At 35.5% G+C, this 26,902-nt stretch overlaps 1 pseudogene; it reads left to right on the forward strand.

Annotated features, from left to right (window-relative positions):
• The first annotated feature begins 361 nt into the window (after positions 1 to 361).
• Positions 362 to 24,921, forward strand: LOC111366723 (annotated as a pseudogene).
• The last annotated feature ends 1,981 nt before the right edge of the window (positions 24,922 to 26,902 follow it).

Raw genomic sequence — 26,902 nt, forward strand, 5'->3', positions numbered from 1 at the left:
TTTTTTTTTTTTTTTTTTTACTTGCTTCACGCTGAAGTCAAATTCTACATGACACAGTACTCTCCAATTCAAAAGCCTACTGTCTCCATGTTCTTTCCCATATATTGCTGAATTATGCACTACACGCAAACAGAAACAAAGAAAAATCATCCCTGGAAATTTTGGCGTCTGTTTCTCAATTATCTAAAGTAGGTAAGTTCTTAAACTTTTTTAATTTTGTAGTTAATTATATGACAAAGAGGTGAATGCATATATCTAAAATTGAAACCAACCAGACAATCAATGGGCAAATTGTATAGTTTGTGGGTGGAATTCTCACATTGCCAGACTATCTCTGACAGCAACAAAAACTCTATAAACAATGGATTCAAGGTATGGTGGAAGTGAATCAGGCGATGAACAGACCTCAAACTCTCGGAGGGACAAGAAACCATGTCATCGACATTCAACACAACAAATACAACAGCTTGAAGCGTAAGACAAAATACAGCGTACTTAATTTTCTTATGGATGATTTACATATTTATTTATTTTACAATCTTAATTGTTTTTTAAACAAAGCAAATCCAAATTCAGATAAGGGTTGCTATTTTGACTGTTATTTTTACATTCACTTCCATTTTCTAGTTATTGAAGAATATTAAAGTGGTGATTATTTTCGTTAAAAGTAAAAGAGATTCCATAATTTTTTTAGTAGTAGGTCATGGTTACAACATTTTTGATGCTGCAATTAATATTTAACTCTGATTGTTGGTTCAAATATTGTAGATTTTCATTTTTGAAGGTTTTAAATCCCTGAATTATTGTTGATTTATTTAATTGAAAACATAAATATTTTTCTCATGATTGATGGGAATTATGCAGGTTCTTTAAGGAATGCCCACATCCAGATGAGAATCAGAGGAAACAATTGAGCAGGAAACTAGCACTTAGCACCAATCAGATAAAGTTTTGGTTTCAAAATAAAAGAACTCAGACAAAGGTAATACATATTTATGGTTGTTTTATACATATATGTTCCTGTCTCCCATTTCATTCTCAGCTGTGCAGATAATTAACATCGATTAATTTATATTCAGGCTCAAGATGATAAAGCTGACAATAGCACCCTTCGATCTGAAAATGAAAGAATGCATTGTGAGAATTTGGCAATGAAAGAGGCACTGAATAAAATCATCTGCCCAACTTGTGATGGTCCACGTCTTGACGAAGAAGGGAGACAGCGGAATCTACAGAAATTGAGAATGGAAAATGCCTTATTGAAAGAAGAGGTGATTTTTTCCCCTTTTTATAACAAAATCCACATGTGCGTGAGTAGGGGATTTGGCATTAACTCTACGTACTTGTCTATTAACACGTACTTGTCTATTAATAGAAATAATTAGTACCAAATGTGGTACAAATCTGACTTTATTATCTGTACAAGGAAAAGTTGTCTTGATAGAAGAGAGGTGAACTTATCTTTGATACATTTTACAGCACGAACAGGTGCTTAATGCATATTATAGCTTCATGGGACAATCCCCAACTTCTTTGCAAACACCATCTCTTGGTATTGGATCTTCAGTTAGTGATCCTGGAAAACAAGTTTTTCGTCAAGGGATGGGAGGTCCTCTGCTTGATCCTGAACAAATTCCACAGAGTTCACAGAATAACACCTCACCATTTCATTTAAAGGAAATACAGGAGATGGAGAAGTCTATTATTATTGAAACCGCTGCTGCTGCCATGGATGAATTAGAGAAACTTCTACAAATAAAAGAACCTGTGTGGATCCAGTCCCTGACGGAAGATATTTACTTCATCGAGATAGCTATGACAAGCTTTTTCCCAAGGCAAATCATTTTAAAGCCTCTAGTGCCCGGGTTGAATCATCCAGAGATTCCGGTGTCGTGACAATGGCTACCAAAAACTTGATTGAGATGGTTCTTGATTCAGTAAAATCTCATACTACTTTTCCCAACACATGATAGTATTATAATAAAGTTTAACTTATATATAACTTAATGATTTTGCAGAAAAAATGGAAAGACATGTTTCCTACTATGGTCAGTAATGCCAGGACCATAGAAGTGCTTCATTCAGGAAGTCTAGCGGCATCTTTGTATTTGGTAAATTACTCTAAATCTATTTTTGAATCTGTTAGGTCAATTTTTGTATACACATATATTTTTATTTTCATTTTTATAAGAGACAAATATAAGATTACACTTTTAAACAGATGTATGAAAATTTGCACATTCTATCACCCCTTGTGGCACCGTGAGAATTCTTTTTCATTCGCTATTGTCGACAACTTAATTCAAAAATGTGGATAATGGCCGATGTATCCTATGATTTCGTCAAAGAGCTTCAAGATGCTTCCTCTTCCCTGTATTGGAAACTTCCCTCAGAATGTATGATAGAGGCTATGTCAAATGGAACATCAACGGTAAGTTTTATAAAAATCCCTTTATTTGTTTTTATGTATGATTTAATATGTTTACATGTCAAATATACTTAATGTACCTGTTGGGTTTTTGATACCCAATAATCCCGGGCGATGATGTTAAACAGTGTCGGATAGTGGGATTAGATTTCATAGACTTCAGCCAATGATTGAAATATTTATTAAAACACTCGATTAATTGGCTCAACCTGAAAAACAACTTGAGGGTCGTTTGAAGTAACTTAATATAGTTAATGTTGCTCACGGCCCATTTACTTCTTGGATGGCTCAATTTGTGTTCCCCCCATTTAACCATTAGTTGGTCCATGAGCCCATTATATTATTACACCCTAAACCTATAAATTGCTCTCATTTGTGAAGGAGCAGCGTGTGTGCGCAATTGAAAAGAGGCAGCCTACATTTTTCTCTAGTTTTCTCTCTTGAGCCAAAAGCTGAATCTGTCTTCCTCTATTCTTTGTGATTCATTGCAGCCACCATATTGTGTTCTTTGTGAACACATTGAGTTGAGCAACCGAAGTAAGAATCGTTGTTTGGGTTGGAGCCTTTGTTGGGTGTGTTTAATAAGATAGAGATTGGTTAAACTGGACCCGAAAAATCCATCATTGGAGGTCGATTATTCAACATTTGGTATCAGAGCGAGGTTGGGGTGGAATTTCCGGCCAAAATCCGACCAGAAAACCGGCAGAAATCAGAAAAATAAAAATTGTCCAGAATTTTTTCCCAAAAATCGGATCTGCAACTTCAATTTTCGGAGAATCCAGGCGTCTTTTGGTGAAACGGAGGCCGGATTCGTGATCTGCAAGTGGAGGCGGTGTTGTGTGGCCAGCGCGTCTGGGCAACGGCGGCCGGCAACGCGTGGCTTCACCGGCGGTGGCGCGTGCGGCAGTTTCTAGGGAAGCTTTCTTCAGGCAGTTTGTTCCTCATATTATTTCTAACATTTTTCCGTATTGGAAGTTTTCTGTTTCAGGATACACAGAAAAAAGTTGGACGATTTTGCCCCTGGAAATCGAACTGCATTTCTTGGCAGGCTGCACGGTTATATTTGCTGAATCTTTAGGACGAATAGTGGTGGTCCTAAAGCAACAGATTCGCATCTCTCTCGATTATACAGACTCAGACACGTCCGCTCTGGTAAATTGGCTTAACCCGTTAATTTCAGCATTAGCACGTCACCATGTGGGGTGACAACAGGTTGGGGGTTGTCATTGCTTGGCAGCCATTGCTTGTGCTAGAAGTTAGGATTACTTGCTTTTAATTGTTGCGATTGAGTACTTATCTTTTTGAATAAATTAGCGTATTGTGCTTTGTGCTAAAATTGTCGTGAAATTTCATTTGATTGGATATATCTATTTTGTTGCATCGTAAATTCTGCTGTATTGTTACTTTCGTTAGAATACCTAGACCTTACCCGTTCAAACGTTCCCTTGATCTAAGACCGCGAGTCTTACGAAACCCTAGGAATCTAGAACGGTGTATATTGCGGCCGTAGGATTACTTTGTGTGATCTATTTGCCTAATTGATTGTTTCGTTTTTCAAAAATGTCTTTAGATTTCAAAGTTGGTATTTTCAATGGAAAAGGTGATTTTTCAATCTGGCAACAAAAAATGAAGGTATTTTAGTCCAATAAAAGGTTTCAAAAGTCATTGAAGGCAATTTTCCAGCTAATTTTTCAAAAGAACAAAAAGAAGAAGCCGATGGGCTTGCTTATACTTCAATCATTTTACATCTGTCTGATGCTGGTTTGAGAAAAGTAGGAAAACTGAAAACCACAAAAGATCTTTGGAAAAAGTTGGAAGATTTGTATTTGCTTAAATCCACTCCCAATAAACTTTATCTTCTTGAGCGTTTCTTCAGTTTTAAAATGGATCCTTCAAAGGATCTTGATGACAATTTAGATGTTTTCAATGAACTTGTCCAAGATATTGTTAACTGTGAAGAAATCGTATCTGAAACCTACAAGACTATAATCTTGCTTAATTCTATGCTTGAGTCATATAAGGAAGTTTAAAATGTCATTAAGTATGGTAGGGATACATTGACTCCCGAGATTGTCGTAGACTCACTTAGGAGTAAGGAGATGGAAATGAACGTTGAAAATGAAGATAAGAGGAGTGGTGAGTTACACATGATAAGGAGTGGGATGAAGTTTAAGAAAATGAATTTGGGTAGATTCAAAATAGTGGTGATTCGAGTAGTGACTCGAGTGATGAAGGTGGTAAGATGAAGGGCAAGGGACGGGACAAGTTTGGTGGTAGACGATGTTATAGTTGTGGTATCCAAGAAGAAGGATAAGCAGAAGGGTTATGTGAGAGGTGAGACGAATGTGGTTGAGGGGTCGAGTTATGACCCCAGTGAGATTTATTGAGAGAGTAAACCTAGTCACTGCATATGCATCTGTATGTGATCCTTTCAGCATGTGTGTGATTGCCTAATTTGTTGCATGACTATATGTTGCATTTCAATTTGTTTGATATGTGTGTTTGCATGAATTTGAGGTAATGTGATTACTTGGTGTGATCGTTTGCATGCATAGTGGGTTAGGATGCATTAGGAGTGTGTTAGATGTCTTTTGGTAAGGTGGAGTATAGATGCCTAGGGGTACATGGTGATTTGTACCAGGGGATGTGGAGTGTGACATTTGGATCACGAGTGGAGATGTGATCAAATGTATATAATCATTTATCTGTGAAAGAGACCCTGTACAGGTGGAGTGCGAGAGAGGCACTTCTATCACTTCTGTAAGGTGGAGTCCCATTATCCACGTAGGTTAGGAGAAGTGATGTGGTGATAGAGGATTATCCCTAAACTTAGGATCTATTGTGACTTGCCATTTTGACATGAGTTGTGCGATCTATTTAGTGAGCATGGTGGGCGATGAGAGGAGATATGTGTTCTCAAGGTGGGAGTAACACGAAATGGGATAGGATAAGTATGGTGAGATCTTTCATGAGGTCATTTATGCATTTGTTGCATATGTGTTTGACCGTGTGTTGATTAACTTGGTGTTAATCTTTAATTCTGTGTGAACGTGAATTTGAAAAGATCTGTGTGATTATCCTATATAATATCTTTATCGCATGATTAGTTGTTCACTGTAAGTACTTGTTTTACCTGGGTGTTTTTTGGACCTTAGCCCTGGTGAGTACATGGAGCAGGTATGGTGTGTGTTTCGGTTCGAAACACGAGGTAAGGTCTGAGATACCAATTTTATTGGATTACCTTGATTGTGCAAGTTTAAACTTTGTGTTTTGGTTACTTGCAGATTATTGGGCATCAAGGTGGAGATTGTTAGGTTTTTTATACCCAATAATCCCGGGTGATGATGTTAAACAATGTCAGATAGTCGGATTAGATTTCATAGGCTTCGGCTAATGATTGAAATATTTTTTAACACACTCGATTAATTGGCTCAACCCGAAAAACAACTTGAGGGTCGTTTGAAGTAACTTAATATAGTCAATGTTGCTCACGGCCCATTTACTTCTTGGATGGCTCAATTTGTGTTCCCCCCATTTAACCATTAGTTAGTCCATGAGCCCATTATATTATTACACCCTAAACCTATATATTGCTCTCATTTGTGAAGGAGCCGCGTGTGTGCAATTGAAAAGAGGCAGCCTACATTTTTCTCTAGTTTTCTCTCTTGAGCCAAAAGCTGAATCTGTCTTCCTCTATTCTTTGTGATTCATTACAGCCACGATATTGTGTTCTTTGTGAACACATTGAGTTGAGCAACCGAAGTAAGAATTGTTGTTTGGGTTGGTTAAACTGAACCCGAAAAATCCACCATTGGAGGTCGATTATTCAATAGTACTCAATAAAATTCGATGCCCCTCAATGTGAAAGGTGGACTCATTATATAGAACCAAAATCAAATTAAATATGATAAAAGGAATCTATCTATATATGATACAATTATAATGGTAATATAAACTTCAACTGTAATCTTTGATGATCTTCGTAATCTGATTCAATCTCGTCGACATCTCTCTTAAATGGATGCTAGTAAAAGCATCAATTAATGAATTGCCAACGGTGACAATACTTGCGCGTGCTTATGAAGAAGAAATTCAAATCAGAGCAACCATCTAGGGAAAGTGATGGCGAGAGACTATGAAAAACAAATAGTGTAGAAATAATAAAAAACTACTCCAAAGCAACTCTAAGAAAACTCCAAAGACACTCTAGAGAGCTCATACCCCCAAGAAGAATTTTTAAAAGAAATTCACGAGTATGTCAATACATATAGTGAGCTCAATCTGTCAGGAGAACTCAGTCGAACGCATAATTCATGTTCCACTCTAATAGTCAATGCACCGCCCAAAAATGCAGCAATATATTGTTGCCAAAGATGCTACAATTAGAAGAAATCATATCGAACAACATACACCAAAAATTCAAATATGATCCTCCACTAAGAAGTCCAAAAACTCTAGCTCATTATCTGAGCAACCAAAATTAAATAGTCTGTACTACCATGTCTCATCTTTGCTATACCCACGAAGCACCATAGAAAGGGGAAAAAAAACTCCAAGTCTAATCAATACCTAACTTGATAAATGCATTTTAAAAAATGTCTTGAATTGAAATAGATAGCCCACAATACATACTATTCTTTAATCAAACAGGCCCAAAAGCTTAAAAAATTATATCTAGTAGTCAACCCACACAAAATTAGCCCAATCGCTCACAATCTATAATTATCTCAGCCCATTTATAAATTATACCCTTGTGTCCAAATGTCAAGCTCACTTCCAACAAATCCCCATTAATTGAAAATTCCCAACGATGAATTACAAGTTCCAAAATCCGCTTAGTGTCCCCCGTCATGGAGGCAATGTTGTCATAGTAAACAAGAGAAAAATTCACAAATCATGTATTAAGTATGTACAATTCAAAAATCAAGTTTTAAGTTTAAAAAATGCAAATATCAGGCATTAGCTAATTAATTAAAAATATTTGTTAATTAAGTATAATAAGGTTACAATTATACAAATAATGGTCACAACTTATTTATTAGTCACATATTATCAAATTAATTGGTCACAAATTATTTCGAGATCAAAAACTAAAAATTTTATAGAGCACAGTTTATTTCACTAGTCACATACTAAAAAACTATAGGTCACGATTTATCTATTGGTCACATATTTTCAAATTTGTTGGTCACAAATTTTTTTTGTCACAAATTATTGAATTTTAATGTCACAGTTTAATAGTCAGAACCAAATCATCAGTCACATATACCAAACACCACACCTCCATCTCAATCTACCACCAATACTTGGTTACAAATCAACCAATAGTTGGTCACAATCACTATTGCACCCCGCTCCGCTACAACGCGATCACAACAACTACCAACAACACAACAAAACAACTACCAAAATACAACCTTCGCCTACACCACACTACCACACAATTGCCTAGCACCATCTCGCCGTCGACACCACCACCATCGTTGTCAGTTCCACTACCAACAAGAATCATCCAAATCCTTAACACAACCAAAACACAACGACCACCACTACTCCAACAGCCAAAAAAACACCACTACTACCACATGCACCACCACCAGCATTACCACTACCCTCAACACCGCACCACCATCACTCTATTACTACCACCATCGTACCACCACTACTAGAGCAACCCCTATCACATCACAACAATCAGACCATGGCATTCGTAGCATCGCAACTACACCTCACACTTCTACCTCCATCTCAACCGCACTACAGCATCACCACCGTACCTACAACCACCACAATAGCACATCACTGTTGCACGCACACCTGATACCTTCACCATCACCATACTGTACACCTCCACCACCATCTGTCAATCACCACACCACTTAAATTTTATACAAAAAGGATGGATGGATCTGCAGTTGCATGATATGGGTGAAATAACACTGCAACTCGCAGCGATTTGCATTCCTTCTGGCCAACGATTCATGCTTTTTCTAAGGTGATATAGATTGAAGGAAGGTGATGGACTAGGCGACGACGATGGGAAGATGAGGAGTTCTTGATTGCGTCAGATTTGTATAGAGAGAATGGAGGAAGGCGATTAGCTTACTAGAGAAAGATTGTGGGAAGAGAGAAAGAATTGTGGAAATGAATTAGGTTGTGAATAATAAAACTTCAACCATGATTTTTGAATTGTTATCTTTAAACACTTGGAATTATGCAATTTCCTCTAGTCAACAATTCATTGCTAATCTCACCCACCGGTAACCAAGTTGCCGTCACCGTCTCGTAAAATCCAAAAACATAATAATCCAAAACCAGAATACTCCGTTGCCAGTCTTTTGTCTCACCATCGACGATAATAATTGTTGCCTTTTCATGAACCTCCCTCGTCATGTCATCATCCATCTTCTCCTTTTTCTTCTACATTAGGATTATAATTGCAACAAGATAAGGACTTGACTATGACAGACGCTTTCCAGTTTCGGAAGAAGAAGGTTGCTGCTGGTGTCATTTGAAATTGATGCACGCTAAGTACTCGACCATTGATAACCTGTATAAAACCCTATTCGTGTAAATAGAACTTTGAGATAGAGGTTAAGCACAGGCTCAAACACAATAGTATAGCAAGCCCCTCGCAAATCTCGAATGAATAAACATCCAAATATAATGATTGAATGACTCTAGGCCTCTAGCAAACCTAATAATCTTATTGTGAATAGTGAAACATAACAGTAGGATCAAAAGCTAGCAAGGTGTACTTGAATTCACCATGTAAGGGGTTAACATGAATTCTGACACATTTAGAGGTGGTGGGGTTGCTCATAGAAACCCAAATAATTAAAAAAAAAAGAAAAGAAAAACCAAACAAAATAAAATGGAGAGGCCAAAAAGAGGACTAAACGGAAGGGCTTGAGCAAGCTCCTCTCGCTATGAAGAAATCTAACTAGGAAAATGAGAAAATTCTAAGAAACTGACTTTGATACCATGTCAAATATTCAATAATACTCAATAAAATTTGATGCTTCTCAACATGAGAAGTTCTCTCATTATATAGAACCAAAATCAAATTAAATATGGTAAAAACAATCTATCTATATATTGCACAAGTATAATGGCAATATAAACATTATCGGTAATCTTCGACGATTTCTATAATCTTACTCAATTGTATTGAATATATCCTTGAACAATCTATGATGATGATTACAACACAAGAATTTTCAATATATGAGATGGGCATTTGAGATGCCTTCTATGACCATTTGATTCTGCATTAAATTTTCTAAACTACACTGTCTTACTAGCATTTAGATATTCTTCACAAGTTCAAATATAATATGGTGAAATCCTACAAAAATTGTTTATTAAGCACGCCTTCTCGTGCACTGTATCAATGTGGTAACAGAATTTAAGGAAGATTATGGTCGATTTCAGGACTTAAAAAACTCACTACCTTCAATTGCTTCAAGGAAGTAAGTGTACGACGGAATTTCGTGTATTAAAATACAGAAATCGTTACAAATTGTATTTTGATAAATACAAGTGATGTTGATCTTCTTGTAATTGAAAAATCCTCTAATTAATAATCTGAATATTTGAAGACGAGGGGCCACGTGGCTTGAATCCTGGTCTTTAATAATTTGTTGAAAATTTGATTTGTCGAGATTTGACTTGTTTGGAACTTGAATCTTGAGGCTTGGACTTGAATTTGATTTGATTTGAAGAAGACTTTGATCTTCTTAGACTTGACGTGAACCTGTTTGATTTGAAGAAGATTTTAATCTTCTTGAGGTTCACCGAGTTAAGGCTTGACAGAATCTCTTCCCTTCTTTCAACCTTGAGATTTCTTCAGCACTTCGTGACGTTCTCTGCTTTCTTTTCTTACTGCTTTCTCTTTGTGTGTCCCGTCTTATGGACCATTGGTCTTATTTATAGGAGAGGATTCGAGCTACTTTTGGTAATTACTCAATTATATTAAATTAAAAGAGATAATTGAGTAATTATGATTTTATTTATTTTGTTTGTTTATTTTATTTGTTCGTTTCTTTATTTAAAATTTGGTATGGGCCTTTGGGTTTTATAAACTTTAGTAGATTTAAATTTAATTGGGGTAATGATTTAAATCGACCCAATCCATTTTATTTTATTATTTTTTTTATGTCTACAAATGCCCCCTCAAGATTTATTTCTTTATTTATTATGAAATAAATAAATTAATAAATTTTGACTTTCAATTTTATTTTGATTTTTTCGATTACGATTTTTTTATTTGACCTCGAACATCTCATTAGTAAATTAATACACGTGGAACGTTTGAGTGAATTTGATAAAATTCTTATCCTCCAAATTCGAGAATAAGAATTTTGTTTTTATTTTTTTATTTTTGGTTGAATTTTGGTTACTTATTTATTTATTTTATACGACCCATAAGAAATTTTATTTGAACAGACCTTTTGCGTTTTATGATAAGTTGGGCTTGGGTAAGGTCCGATACCCGTCTATTTATATGGATGAATTATGAGATTTGGAAACAAGTCTGTTAAATCTTACAAACAGAGGTAGAGAATTTTATTTATTTTTGTGTAATTTTATTTCTTTCTCTCATCTTCTCTTTCTTTCCCTTCATTAGTATTATTATTATTATTTTTAAGCAAAACATGAAAACCAAGAAATTCTGTACCAATTTTAATTGCTTTCTGCACATGGCAGAAAGTGGAAACCAATTAACAATTTTAAATTTCTAATTGCTTTCAAATCGGTTTTGCTTTACCCTTTTTTATTATTATTTCAGTTTTTTGGGTTCCGCCGTCAGTGGCAGAAACTGGTTTTTTTTTTTTTTTTTTGGGTAGCGGAAATTGTTTTTTTTTTAATACTTGGTTTTCGCCGCAATTTATGAGCTTAGCTTTTGTGGTTTTTGCTAACTTCGAGTTTGGTTTTCTGCAATTACAGAAATCAAACAAATTGCTTGAAAAAAAATTGGTTTATTATTATTTTTCGCTGCCAATGGAAAACGGATACTAAATTCCAATTTGGAAAAATTGAAAAAAACCAATTCCATATTGGAATCTGTGAAGGCCGATTCCAAATTGAAAAAAACCAATTCCACATTAGAATATGTGAAGGTCAATTCCAAATTGAAAAAACAATTCCATATTGGAATCTGTGAAGACCAGTTCTATATTGGAATTGGTTTGGTTTCTATATTGGAATTGGTTTGGTTTCTGACAATCTTTTCCAATTTTTATTTATTTTCTGGTTTATGCGTTGACTTATCTTTCTTTTCTTTTCTCTTTTTTTTTTAATTGACATCAATTTTCTTTTTCTTTTTATTTTTCTTTTCCTTTTTTTTTTTGGTGTTTATTTCTTTATTATTATTTTATTTTGATTGTCTTTTATTTTGATACCTTTTTTTTGTTGTTGATTATTGTTAATATTATTATGTTTGTTTTTGTATCTTTTGTTTTAACAATGTTGAAACTAACATTTTTTTTTGCAGGGATTCAACTTTTTGGAGCGAATCAAGTATTTTAAGGTTCAAAATTTTCTTCGTGTAGAGGTTAAATTTTTTTATTTTTTATTTTTATTTTTTGTTTGGCAATTATTCTATGAGTTCAAGAAAATTATATGTTTATGAACAAACTTAAAATTGCAAACCTTTCTGTCCACATTGAGGACTAATGACTGCCGCTTTTCACCATTGAATGCACTTTTGTTTGGGGACCAAGGACCTACTCCTTCGACCATCCAAAACATTTTGTGTTGGGGACTAAGGACTTGTTCATTCGATCGTCCAAGGCACTTTGTGTTAAGGACCAAGGACTGGCTCCTTCAACCGTCCAAGATACTTTGTGTTGAGGACCAAGGACTTGTTCCTTCCATTGTCCAAGACACTTTGTGTTAAGTACCAATGACCTGTTCCTTTCATCGTCCAAGACACTTCGTGTTGAAGACCAAGGACTGGCTCCTTCAATTGTTCAAGACACTTTGTGTTGAGGACTAAGGACCTATTCCTTCCATCGTCCAAAACACTTGTGTTGAGGACCAAGGACTTGTTCCTTTCATCGTCCAAGACACTTCGTGTTGAGGGCCAAGGACTTGATGTTGTGTTGATGACCAATGACTTGTTCCTTCCATCGTCCAAGACACTTTTTATAGAGGATGCTTATATGTTTGGGAGACTCGAGATTTTAAACAATAAACCAATTTGAGAGGTTTACTGTCCCTTCTTTTTTTTTGGCTGACTTCTTTTTTTTAATAAACAAATTGAATGAATTTATTAGTTGTGACTGAACTTGAATTTATAATTTATTCAAGCTGCCTACGTAGCCAAACGGGATCAAGTCGAACGTAGTTCATTACAAGAACACATTTTTTTGTACAATGAAAAATTTAAAAATAAAGAACTTCAGGCGTAAAAACGCTTTAAAAATTTTCCATTAATAGGTCCGATTCACAATCCATCTTTGTCGACGATCTTGTACGCTCCGTTAGTGAATGTATGAGTAACAAGAAATGGACCATCCCATTTAGGTTGGAACTTGCCCCCTGTTTTTCTTGTGATAATGATTGTCCTGCACACGGAAAGTACCAGATTTCCAACTTGAAATGATCTTGGTCGTACCTTTTTGTTGAAAGACTTGGCCATTCGAGCTTGATAGCACTCTAGATGCATTTGTGCTTCTAACCTCTTCTCATCCAAAGCTTCTAGCTCTTCCAATCGAAGGCGGACATTTTCTTCAGTTGTCAAACTTTCCCGAATAGCAATTCGAAGTGACGGAATTTGACACTCCAGGGGAAGGACAGCTTCCACCCCATATACTAAGGTATAAGGAGTGGCTTGTGTTGAAGTCCGATAAGTAGTTCGATAAGCCCGTAAGACTTCACCGATTTTCTCATGCCAAACTCTTTTTGATTTGGAGACAACATTTTTCATTAAACTGCATAGTGTTTTGTTGAATGCCTCTGTCAATCCGTTAGCTGCCACATTGTACATGGACGAGTTGTACTGTTTGAATCCAAACTTTGCACATAAATTGTTTATGTGGCTATTGTAAAATGGCTTGCCATTATCATTTATGATATGTCGTGGGACACCATATCGATAAATGATTTGAATACGAATGAAATCTGTGGCATTTTCTTTCTTTACTTCCTTCAATGGTATGGCTTCGGCCCACTTAGAGAAGTAGTCCGTCCCGGTGAGGATGTATGCATGCCATTCTAAAGACTTTGGAGTTATAGGTCCAATTACATCAAGACCCCATGCATCAAACGGCCATGAAGCTATTGTTGGATGTAATGGTTCCGGAGGTTGATGGATGAAATTTGCATGGATTTGGCAAGCTTCACATTTTCTTGAATAATCCATGGAGTCTTGTACCATAGTTGGCCAGTAATATCCCATCCTCTTTATTCGAAAATGGAGTTTAGGTCCAGACTGGTGGGCACCACAAATTCTAGAGTGGGCTTCTTCCACGACCTGCGTTGCTTCATCATTACTTAGGCATCGAAGGAAAACTCCATCAAATGATCGTCGATAAAGTGTTCCCTTATAAAAGATAAAGCGAGAGGCACACCTCTTGATTTCTTTTTTTCGCCTTGGATTATTTGGTAGCTTTTGATGTTGAAGGAAATCGATTATTGGCTATCTCCAATCTTCTCTTTCCTCATCTTCGACTACTTCAACACTATTGTTTTCTTCCAAATTACGGGGTAGCAATGATGGAAGCACCCATCTTTGAGCAATTGATATGGAGTGGGAAAATTCTTCATCTGATCTAGCTAAAACAGCAGCCAAATTAGCTAAGGCATCAGCTTCCTTATTTTCACTTCTCGGGACGAATTTGATTTTTATCAAATCAAATCATCTCATAAGCATTACTGCATGGTCATGATATGGCTTCAAGTCTGAATTACGAACTTCATATTCAGCTAAAAGTTGGCTGATTATCAATTTAAAGTCTCCAAAGACTTCCAGCTAGTGAATATTCATATCTAAAGCTGTTTCTAAGTTGATGATAAGAGCTTGATATTCTGCCACATTATTCGAACATTTCTCTATTAAGGCAAATGAGTAGGGCATGATGAGATCATAAGGAGTGATGAAGACCACTCCTGCTCCGGCACCATAACTTCTGGCTGCCCCATCGAAGTATAGCCTCCATGATGGTATGATTTCGGCGAATAGAACCTCTTCATCGGGAAGGTCTTCCTGAAGTTTCCATTCTGCTGGAATTGGGTGTTCAGCAAGAAAATCCGCCAAAGCTTGTCCTTTAATGGCCTTTTGTGGAATGTATTTGATGTCGAATTCAGACAACAGTAATGCCCATTTTCCAATCCTTCCAGAAAGAATCGGCCTGGACATTATGTACTTCAATGGATCAATCTTTGAAACAAGATTGATTGTGTGTGATAGCATATAATGTCTTAACTTTTTAGCTACAAAGATTAACGCGAGGCACATTTTTTCAATAGGCGAATACTTCATTTCAGCGCCTACCAGTGTCCGGCTCAAGTAATAGAGTGCATTCTCTTTTCCTTCTTCGTTAACCTGGGCAAGAAGTGCCCCTAGAGAATATTCTTGTGCTGCAACATAAAGAGTCAGCGACTTCCCTGGAACAGGAGCTGTGAGTACTGGTGGATGAGACAAATATTGTTTAATGCTTTGGAAAGCATTTTGACAAGCGTCATCCCATTCGAATGGTACATCTTTCTTCACCAATTTGTTGAATGGATGACAACGTCCGGCTAGATTAGAGATAAATCTTCGAATGTATGCAAGTTTTCCTTGAAGACTTTTCAACTCACGTACATTTCTTGGCTCTGGCATGTTGTTTATAGCTTCAATTTTTGATTGATCTATTTCAATGCCCTGATGTCGAACAACGAAGTCGAGAAATTTTCCAGAGGTGATGCCAAATGTACATTTCAATGGATTCATCTTTAACTGATGTCTTCGAAGTTTTTTGAAAACATCACGCAAATCTTGTAAGTGATCGTAGCGTCTTTTTGTTTTAACAACAAGATCATCCACATAACATTCAACGTTCTTATGTAAAATATCATCGAAAATCTTTTGCATTGCCCGCTAGCAGGTTGCCCCCACATTTTTTAATCCAAAAGGCATAACTTTGTAACAATATATGCCTTTTGGGGTACGAAATGATGTGAGTTCCTTGTCTTTTGGGTTCATCCGTATCTGATTGTATCCAGAAAATCCGTCCATAAAAGATAAGACTTCATATCCGGTAGTTGCATCCACCGTCAACTCTGTTATTGAAAGTGGAAAATCATCTTTCGGACATGCTTGATTCAGATCCCGAAAGTCAATGCAAATTCGTAATTGCCCGTTCTTCTTTTTGACAGGAACAATGTTTGCGATCCATGTGGGATATTTCACTTCGCGTATAAATCCAGCTTCAATAAGTTTGTTGACTTCCATTTCAATTTGAGGAATCAATTCTGGTCGAAATCTTCTTTGAGGTTGTTTGACCGGTTGAACTCCATGTCTTACTGCAAGATGATGCACTGCAACCTTAGGATCTAACCCCGACATTTCTTTATAAGACCATGCAAACACGTCTTTGTATTCGTGAAGCAAACTAATGTACTCAAATTCTTCCTTTTGACTGAGAAGGGCACTTACAAATACTGATCTCGGGTCTTCTTCGGTCTCCAGGTTTAATTATTTCAAGTCATCCATAGTAGCTTGTCCACCTTCTTCAAAAGTATGTGGGGCTGGTTCAGGTTCATCAGTTGTGACAGAACTTTCGGACTAGGAGTTTGAATCGAGAGCTTCTTCAAAGGCTATGTGATTGACAGAGACTTCTTTTTTTTCTTCACTCTCCTTTTAGGACGGACGAATGTTTTGCTGTCTTCGTCTTCTTCTTGATCGTTGTGGCTTTAGGCTTAGATCAGAAGTTTTAATCCCAAGTCGAGAAAATGCAGATTGTCTTTGGGATGATATTTGGGGAGCTTGTGCATTCCTATCAATTTGAGTAGAAGAAGAAGAATCTTCACTTAATATTTGAAAGACGAAAACTTTACCTTTTACATCGACTATTGGGGAGAGTTCTCCTTTTAACTTTTTAAACATCGAAACTCTGGCATCCTCATTTTCAATTCGATCGAACACTAAAGGTTTCGGCTGTTCAGATTTCTCTTCCGCAACTTCATAAATTTGAATCATGATGGGGTTTGAGGAAACCTTCTTGACCTTAATCTTTCTTGGTGGATTGGGATCATATCCCAAACTATACCTGGGTCAGGACACCAAAGCTCCATCAGAATTAGAAGGGGGATGCCCTCCTGAAAGGACAGCATCAAGATCACCTAATTTACGAGGTTCTCCTTTTCCAAACCTAGCATTTTCAAACAACTTTTTAACTTGAGGATTGTAACATCCTTTGAAAGTTTGTTTTGATTCAGCAGCTCCTTCTTGTTTGGATGAGCTGGAAATACAGAGTTTTGATATGTCTGGAACAGATGTTGAAGCCTTTGATGTAGATTTATGTCCTTTCAGGCCCGCCATAAGTTGGTGGGCCAGAAGCAATTTTGGGATACTAGGTATTGGAAGAGTTAACTCTTTTCTCAATACCTCAAAATCGGTTGATTCTACTTGAGGTTCTTTGCCTTTAGAGAATTTTTTGGATGTAAATTTTGGCTTATCTTTGATAAGTTGATGAGATTGAGCAGCACTAGATGTATCATGATCGTTTGTATCTTCTTTGATTTTGAATCCAGACATGGTCAACCCTGAAGAATTACATTCTTCACCTTTCATGTAAAACTTAGCATCGGCAAAATGAGATTCTTCTTCGAGAAAAGGTTTGGACTCAGCTACCACACATTTTACTTCTTCGTCTCGACTATATTTGAAGCACTGGTGCCAAGTCGAAGGTACCACTCCAGTTTCGTGCAGCCAAACACGTCCAAGGAGTAACTCGTATGATGTTTTAGCATCAATGACATGGAAAAGAGCCGAGGAGATTAACTTTCCCATTTGCAGCTTTAGGCGAATCATGCCAATGGCTCGTTGACCTTTTTGATTGAATCCTTGAATCATGATTTTGCTTCTGGATAGATTACCAACATTGATTCTAATTTTATTCATTGTTTTGACTGGCATAATATTTACAGCAGATCCACAATCGATCATCATGCGATTTATCTTGCACTCTCGAATATAACCGCTGACATACAGTGGTCTATTATGTGAACATCACCCAGTTGTAAATCTCCATCGTCGAATGTTATGGCGGCCATACAGTCTTGAGGAGATGTGGCTCCAATATGTTCTAAAACTTTGCCTTCGTATTCTTCCGAATCGATTAATGCTGCCACCATGGCCATCTGATCATCGAAGGAAATGGCAAGAAACTCTACTAGACTTGTATTGGCAGGAATATTATTGAGTAATGAAATAGTTTTCTTCTATTTTGAAGTCTGCTTTGATACGTTCTTCATTTCATCTTTCTCCTTCACATTGATTACGTTGGAGGTTAGACATTCTTTATCAAAGAAACCCTTAGGAAAATAATCACCCAAGGTCGGTAGTCTAGGAAGAATGCGTGGAGCTGCTCCCTCTCCGGTTGATTTAGTAGATACTCTTGGCTTGACTTCATGCCTCCTTCTTTGATCGTTCCTTGGCTTTGATTTCTTGTCACAAAAGTTAGAATTTGGGAGTTGTGGAGCCTTCCGACGACGTCTTTTCACTAGGGTCCATGCCCCCTGATCTTCTTCTAGTGTTTCTTCTTCATTGGGTTGAATTTTATTACCCAATTCCTCCAACTTTGTTCCTGCAAGAGACGTAGAAGGTAATATTTTACCTATTTTGTTTGGCATTATGTATTTCTCTTTCATCTTTATGAAGGTAGACTAGCCGTCACCGATCTCGTCTTCAAGTTTTGAGTCGGAATCCCAAACATCCAAGTCACCTGTCATAATTTCATAAAAGGCTGGACGATTGGGTGCGCTTGGTCCATTCATCCCTGGATAGATATAACTGATGGTGATTTCTCCGTCTACCTCAAATTTCACCGGGATGGCTCCTTTCGGGAGTTGAGGTCCAAATTCCTCAACGGAGGATTTACAGGCCTCGTGTACATCAGAAAATGTTTGTTTCTTTTTTGGAATGGGAATTGGATCAAATGATCCCCATGAAACCATCGAGCATGTGGCTGTTGGATTCTCTCTGGTCTCAAGTTTGATCTTATTTTCTTTGTCCAAGCGAACAATAAGATCTTTCAAAACAAAGCATTTTTTCCCTGGATGGCTAATGATCCTGTGAAATTTACAGTATTTAGGATGATCGATCTTACCAGCTTCCTCAGGTCTTTTTGGTACTAGAAGTTCGATTATTTTCTGTTCAAGGAACTGATCTAGAATTACAGAAACTTCTAAATCTGAGAATGGGTACTTCCTTCCTTCAAGTTCCTTTAATGTCACATGACTTCTGCTTTGGACTTGTCTTTTGTTAGGTCTGAACTCTAGCTTCGATTTTGAGTTCGAGCTCGACCCTTGGAAGGTTATCTTTGTAGGAGTAGTAGAAATCGCCATAGCCTTTTTGGATTTACTTGTCTTGACGTCCTTCTTTATATCTTTCTTAGGATCTTTCTTTTCATTTGGTAAATAACTCCCATGCCTTGCAATTTGGAGCTCCAGGTCATGAGCACGTGTCGCCAATTCTTCGAATGAGTGAGGCATATTTGCTAGGAGATTATAGAGTAATCCCCAATGCATACCTTGTACACACATGTCGATGGAAGATGCTTCACCTATTCGTTCTTTACAATTAAGCACAAGGTTTCTCCAGCGTTCAATGTAGTCTACTACAGGCTATTCCTTGCTCTGCTTTGCTTGAGCAAGTTCTGGAAGGTTGACAGTTCGTTGGGTGTTGTAGAAGCGTGTTAAGAACTCTCGCTCGAGTTGATCCCAGCTATCAATTGACCCTGCCGATAAGTTTGTGTACCATTCAAATGCAGAACCTTTGAGGGAGCGTACGAACTGCTTCACCATTGTGTCATTGTAAGTACCTGCATTGTCACATGTCTTGATAAAATGAGCAACATGTTGCTTTGGGTTGCCCTTTCCGTCAAAACATTGAAACTTCAGAGGTTGGTAACCAAGTGGCATATCCTTATTTCGTCGATTCGATGACTATAGGGTTTGGCATACAGCAATGAAGATTGTAATGAACCACCATATTGGGCACGAATGGTGTCTGAAATCATATATTGAAGTTGTTGGACGGATAGAGAGCCAACGGAGAGTTGAGTGGCATCACGCAACACATTTTGAACAATTGTTCAATTATGTATATCTTGCTTTTGCTAATGTTCTTGGACATCTAACTCTTTGGCCTTGGAAGATCCTAAATTTTCCTGATCTTCTTTAAGCGTGGATTTTGCGACTCTAGTTTATGCATGAGTGCGGTAATTTGGGCATCTTTTTCTTCTAATGACTTTGTTAATTTTTCAATAGCTAAAGCCATTTGTTGGATTCGATCATCTGAGCCCGATGTCACTTCTGTGACCATCACTAGCTCAAGTGATTCTTCATATGAAGTATCATTTTCCCACTTTTGCTCAAAAGTAGCATGAGGGGATCCAGGTAAGGATCTACCACTGGAGATGGATTCCGAACGAGAGTTTTTCGTCGAACTCATGGTTTTTTGTGTTGAATGAGAGTTTGGCTTTCTGAAGGCAATTTTCATTCTGTTTTTGTTGGAGAATTTCTTTAGTGGTGTGACCAGTTGAGTTTTCCCAGTTTTTGTTTGGGCCCTGGTCGCGTGGAAGAGTTCAGCAAGTGTTTCTTTGAAATGAGTCATAGTTTGTTTCGCCTTTTCGCCTGCCATTGCTGATGTAGTATTTGAAACTTGAAGGGTGTGCCAAGAAATTTGTACGACGGAATTTCGTGTATTAAAATACAAAAATCGTTACAAATTGTATTTTGATAAATACAAGTGATGTTGACCTTCTTGTAATTGCAAAATTGCAAAATCCTCTGATTAACAATCTGAATATTTGAAGACGAGGGCCACGTGGCTTGAATCCTGGTCTTTAATAATTTGTTGAAAATTTGATTTGTCGAGATTTGACTTGTTTGGAACTTGAATCTTGAGGCTTGGACTTGAATTTGATTTGATTTGAAGAAGACTTTGATCTTCTTGGACTTGACGTAAACCTGTTTGATTCGAAGAAGATTTTAATCTTCTTGGGGTTCACCGAGTTAAGGCTTGACAGAATCTCTTCCCTTCTTTCAGCCTTGAGATTTCTTCAGCACTTCGTGGCATTCTCTGCTTTCTTTTCTTAATTTCTTTCTCTCTGTGTGTCCCGTCTTATGGACCATTGATCTTATTTATAGGAGATGATTCAAGCTAATTTTGGTAATTACTCAATTATATTTAATTAAAAGAGATAATTGAGTAATTATGATTTTATTTATTTTGTTTGTTTATTTTATTTGTTCGTTTTTTTATTTAAAATTTGGTATGGGCCTTTGGGTTTTACAAACTTTAGTAGATTTAAATTTAATTGGGCTAATGATTTAAATCGACCCAATCTATTTTATTTTATTATTTTTTTATGTCTATAGTAAGATCCACAAAATAAGAAAATATGCAAGTCATTTATTTCGTAACCATATATGTTAATTAATGTCTAAAGTTTTCCAGTTTATGTAATTTCTACTTTTAGCCCGAACTTCATTTTTTAAATTCTTGTTAGATTAAATTACGCTGAGTTATTGACCAATGTGCCAAATTTTGACAGCATTAATGGTTTTTTATAATTAATATCATATATTGTCCATGCACTCAATTATATTCTCCTTATTACATTATTTCTTTTTTTTGTTTAATAGGTTACATGGATCGAACATGTTCAAGTGTGATAAATTGTTAACTCATCGTCGGTATAGAGACTTAATATGTGGTTGTCAAGCATATGGAGCCAAAAGGTGGGATGCTAGTCTACAAAGGATGTCTGACTGATTTTCATTCTCAATGGGCCTATCTAATAGACCTAGACATGAACTTGAAGAAGGTAAACATTTGCTCTTGTTCAGTGGGCTTTATTATTACATTTCCCAATTGGACAAATATTATAATGTACAAAAATTGAGCAAAAAATGGTTGTCAATATTTTTTCTTCGTTTAATGATAGACTCAGCTGAAGGCCGGAGAAATTTAATGAAACTTTGTCACAGAATGATCAAGATGTTCTCTGAAATGTTGAGCATGTCAAGCAATCTAGCTTTCCCCAACACATCAGAATTGAACAATAGTGGAATTCGAGTCTCACTTAGACAAAGCGATGGTCTAGGCCAACTGAATGGCTTAATAGTTGGTGCAGCCACCTCTCTGTGGTTTCCTCTCTCGCCTGAATATCTCTTTTAACTTCTTAAAAGATGATAAAAAAAGAGCTGAGGTATACATAGTTAATAAATTTTCTAAATGCTTGAATAATACTATTCAATTTCCTAAAAAAAGGTTAAAACAAGTTATAGAAATTTCTAATGAAATCCGTTTTCCATTGCAGTGGGATGTTTTATCCAACGGAATTCCCGTTAGTGAGATTGCACACATCTCAACGGGAACACATCCTGGAAATTGTATCTCTATCATCCAGGTAACTTTCTTTCTACTTAGCTACATGTAGCACTATATAGTATTTCAATATTTGTTTTATAAATTTAAGGCCTTCTCAAAGTACTTTATCTAATTTGTTGAAAAAAATTAAATATAAACAGCCAAAGAAAAGAACCATCATTCAACGTGTGGCTGATTAAAAGAGGACGACACAGAGACACTGAAATTTGGTTTAAGATTTTTAAAAGCTAGGCTCCCGACCTATTTAGATTATTGTTTTTGAGCTGTATACGTCCCCTGTTAGGCATTTCTATTTGCATTAGTACGTGTTTCCGGATAGGTTTACGAAATTAAAGTTTATTTCAGTATAGCCCATTAATTTTTATTTTCTTTATTATTATTTTTTTAATTTTAAGGAAGGGTTGGGAGACGTGGGTGTGGGGAAAGCATTTGTAGTTTGCAGTAGTGCCTTAGTATATTATGTGTAAAAAGTAATGCTATTTATTGAACAATTTGACAATTGGCCACACGTCTAAGAGTGATTAATAATATTATTCCTGTGTATATCGTCAGTTAAATTTCGTGGGAGAGTTAGACAAGAGTCAGAATGTATAGCTGAAAACATGACTAAGAAATGCTTGTTAATTCGACATCTTCCATAATTCGTAATTCCAACTATACATGAACCAAACTATGATGCCTCTTTGGTCATTCTTAATTCCAAAACCATCTCAAGAGAATTCCTTAACCTAGGTTTACCACACCTTGTCAATTGACTTTGAGATTGATAATTAATATTGTATTCCAATAATCAGTTATGTTGTATATGAAGTGCAAACTAATTTAAATGTTCACTTCGTTTGGTTGTATAGTTACTAGACTATTTCTGATGATTTGCTGAGATACTTAGCATTCATTTGCAACTTGAATTCTATATGGTTAAAGTAAAGTTTAACTACTACATAATTTTTCAATATGGTTTACATAAAGCTCAGAAAAAAAAGATAACAGCCATAGGGAAAATATCCTTATTGTTGATCTCCTTAAATAGATAGAAACATAAAAAACTTATTTGAAAATTTTATTAATAAAATGGTGTGGTGTACGTAGTGTTGAGTAGATATATGATTTTTGTGTAACCAAGGATGTTTAGCTCATTCTAATTACAAACACCATATTTCATCATTCTGCTCATAGAAGAAAACATCATTTAAGACATGGTAAAACATGAGCATCAGAACTATGTTGAAGCAGAATTTTTTTTTACTAAAAGCATCTCAAAAGTAATAGTATACACATTTCTAAATCGAGTCTTAAAAGAACAAAATTGTTCTCTGTAATCACCATGTCTAATCTTCAATTATTCTATTTTTGTTTGGTTATTTTAATTATTTAATATTCCTTAGAATGTTCTTTCATTTGGCTTTTCTCTATGTGTAAAACATTTGTAAATTCAGAGTGTTTAAATAAAATAGTGTTATCCCAACTAGAAAAATGAATTGGACCAAATCTAATTTTAGAATCATAGAGTACGATGTTTAATGATTTGTTATTATACATATATTTTTTTTATAGAAAGCGACTAAGTGTTAGAGTGAGTAGGCGCATGGGACATCCCAACTAAGGATGTTGAACATAAATCTGAAGTTTTAATAGAGCCATTAACCCGGGTGCAATACATGTGTGTTATAATGTACAATGTTTTGGTATTGAACATAAATATGACACTGAAGTTTTAATAGAGTCATTAACCAGTTTGCAATGTATGTGCACTCATGACTGTTTATTAATATATATAGATTCTTCCATTCTTTACTGTTTATTAATATATATAGATTCTTCCATTCTTTACTGTTTAAAAAGGTGTAGGAAAAATTTCCGAATCACTTAGAGCTCGATAGCATTTTTATTGGCTTGTATATTACCAATAAATTAGAAGTTAGTTTTGTGCAATAAGATTGCCATGTGCTATAGATTAATTATTTAGATTTTTTATATCATTAAGATGATCTAGAGCTCATATTTTACATGTGAAATAAATTTACAAATAGGGATATGTTTTCACACTTTGCAAAAATCATATTGTCTATTGAGTATCTATTTGTCGTATGGTGTATGCATAGTTTATAAAATAATAGTAACTTCATAAAAGCTACAAGCCAGCACCTGTAGTTTCCGTCATATTTGATTCTCAGATATAACTTGCCCAAACCTATATATTTTATAAATGAAAATAAACTTAACTATAGATATCGTTGATGTGCAACTGATGTGGGTCTGAGCTGCTGTCACTTAAATGTGATGATTTTCACTTCTATTTTTATTTTTATTTATTTATTTTACAACTTTTTATATATAATGCCTTGAACTCAATGAGAAATCTTGGAAAAATTAAGAAAGTTATATAAAAGATCAAGAGTTTGTGCCAACCTTGTGCAAAGAGTTGGTTATAAAATTACATTTTTCAATATTTTGTTAAATGTATTTAATTGAGTAGCCGATTGTTTTCTTACCAAAATGGTATTTGTGATTTATGCAGCCATATGCACCCAAGGAAAACAAGATGCTGATGCTCCAAGAGAGTAGCATTGACTTCCTAGGAGCAATTATAATCTATGCTCCAATAGAGTTACAATCCATCACCTCTGCTGTGAAAGGTGAAGACACTACAATAATTCCTATACTGATGGCCGCCTTGATCATAATGGAATTGGAGCATTGAGCAGTTCCAACACAAGTAACTTCAGTGGTTCACTCTTGACAATTGCTTTTCAAATATATATTAGTGTGCTACAACGCACTTTCAGAGCTACAACAAATGGAATCAGTGGCCACTGTGCATTCTCTCATAAGCTCCACAGTTAAAAAAATTAAAATTGCTCTTAACTTCTCCGAGTTGGATTGATAGAGGTCTCCTTTTATTTGTGCTCGTCTTATGTAACCTATAATATTTACTGATATAACATTGGTGTGATATGAACTGATAGTTACTAAAAGTTTAGATTATCGATTTATTTAGACCCAATGTATGAAAATAGTCGATTAAAAGCAATAAGTCACTTTTTAATTGTTTCTAGATGATTAAATCAAACAAGTCAATTTATTATATTTTTGAATACCACAATATGTAATTTGCTTAAAATAAATAACATCAATATGATTATGGAGAAAACCCTTCGCAAACGATCAAAAACTCTGGACACTTTTTGTGTCAACAATCCACTATAAACCATAAGACTTACAATATGGTCCTGCCTCGACTAACCCTTAGTCCCCTTTTACCTTCTTCCTGTAATCACATTGGTCCTCCTAGACCACATGCTCCTCACATTGGCTCCCAACCGCTGGTATCGTTTATCTCTTATGGACCTCCCAAGAAAAACCTCGTTTTTAGCGTTGGAACTACAAGCGCTTCTTTTGAAAACTCCACTAACTCTGAAGGTTAATTGGCGAAAGTAGGTTTTGGTGTTAGATCAATGATCTAGTGTGTTTTGATCCATCGTTTAAAGTAAAATTTATAGCTCGATCAAGAAATCTAAGTTTAGATGAATTTATGGTTCAAATAATATGGTGATTGAATCTTGAAATCAATGAAAGTGATTTGAATCTTCAAATGAATGATCTCTATGGAAAAGTGTGTGTTTATATATAAGGAAAAATGTTTGAGATGCAAATGAATTGAAAAATTACTTGAAGCAAAACCGAATTACGAATGTTGACTAGTTGCTCAAGCGCCAAGTGGGCGGCTAGCGAGCGTCGTATAAGTAGTCATCAATATTTTTATCCTAACTTTTTTTTCTTGATATTTGATTGAGGTATTTCAACATACATTGGAAAACTAAATCAAAGAGTTACAATATTTCTAGGTAGTTTTCTCCAAATTTGTAGGTTTTCTTTTTGAAAAAGGCATTTCAAGTTGTGACTAAGAATTTGAAGTATAACTTGTGCGGCTTTTTGACAATCTTTAGGCTTTTAATTGCCTTCCATTTATCATATATGATCTTCTTGGACATTTTTGACTCCTTCAAGATCTATACTACCTATCCTTACTATTTTGACTTTGATTATTATTCAATTTTAACTTAACTAACCTAGATTTTTGATATGTTTAAAGTCAATTACAATTAGGACCTTAACAATCTCTTCCTTTGGCATTTCATGACAAAATCATTTAATTTAAAGTCAAAAGTCCAAAACAATCTTCTCAATAGGTGCTTCCAAACTTTTATTCACTTTGTTTCCTACAATGCATGGAAACCACAATATCACATGAAAAGCAAGAAGAAACTAACAATTAACAAAATCATATGACTAAGTTATATAAAATAAAATAATAAAACACGTGTGACACCAAAGCATGTAATATCGTGTGAATTATAAAACACAACACAATATCACTAATGAAATTCTGGCAAATATATCAAATGACTTACCCTTAAGTTATCTATCAATCAGAAGTTTCAAATTTTTAAAATTTACACCCTAACGCATATAATCAGTTCTCTGAAATAAATATACATCTTTTTCCATTTTTGTCATGAATAAAAAAGGAAAGATGAATAATAATGTGCGAAACACAGATAGGAATGAGTAAAAAAATATACAGATATATAATGATGCAAAGCTTATGTAAAAATATGCAATAGGAGAATCAGAATTTTCTAATTTTGAGACTAACTATTTTTTTTAAAATTTTTTCATGGATTTTCACCTTGAACAGTTATTTACTTACTTATACATGCATAATTCACAAAAAAGTAAACTTTCCCATATGACTTATTTTAAACCTAAATAGAGGAAATTGTATAACACGTTCTATAAGTACCACTAAACTTTTGTAAGCAAGTCTCAATACTTTAAGTCAATGGTAAAAGACATGCAAAGAA

This window comes from Olea europaea, chromosome 18, assembly GCF_002742605.1.
Source record: "Olea europaea var. sylvestris chromosome 18, O_europaea_v1, whole genome shotgun sequence".
Taxonomy (NCBI): Eukaryota; Viridiplantae; Streptophyta; class Magnoliopsida; order Lamiales; family Oleaceae; genus Olea; species Olea europaea.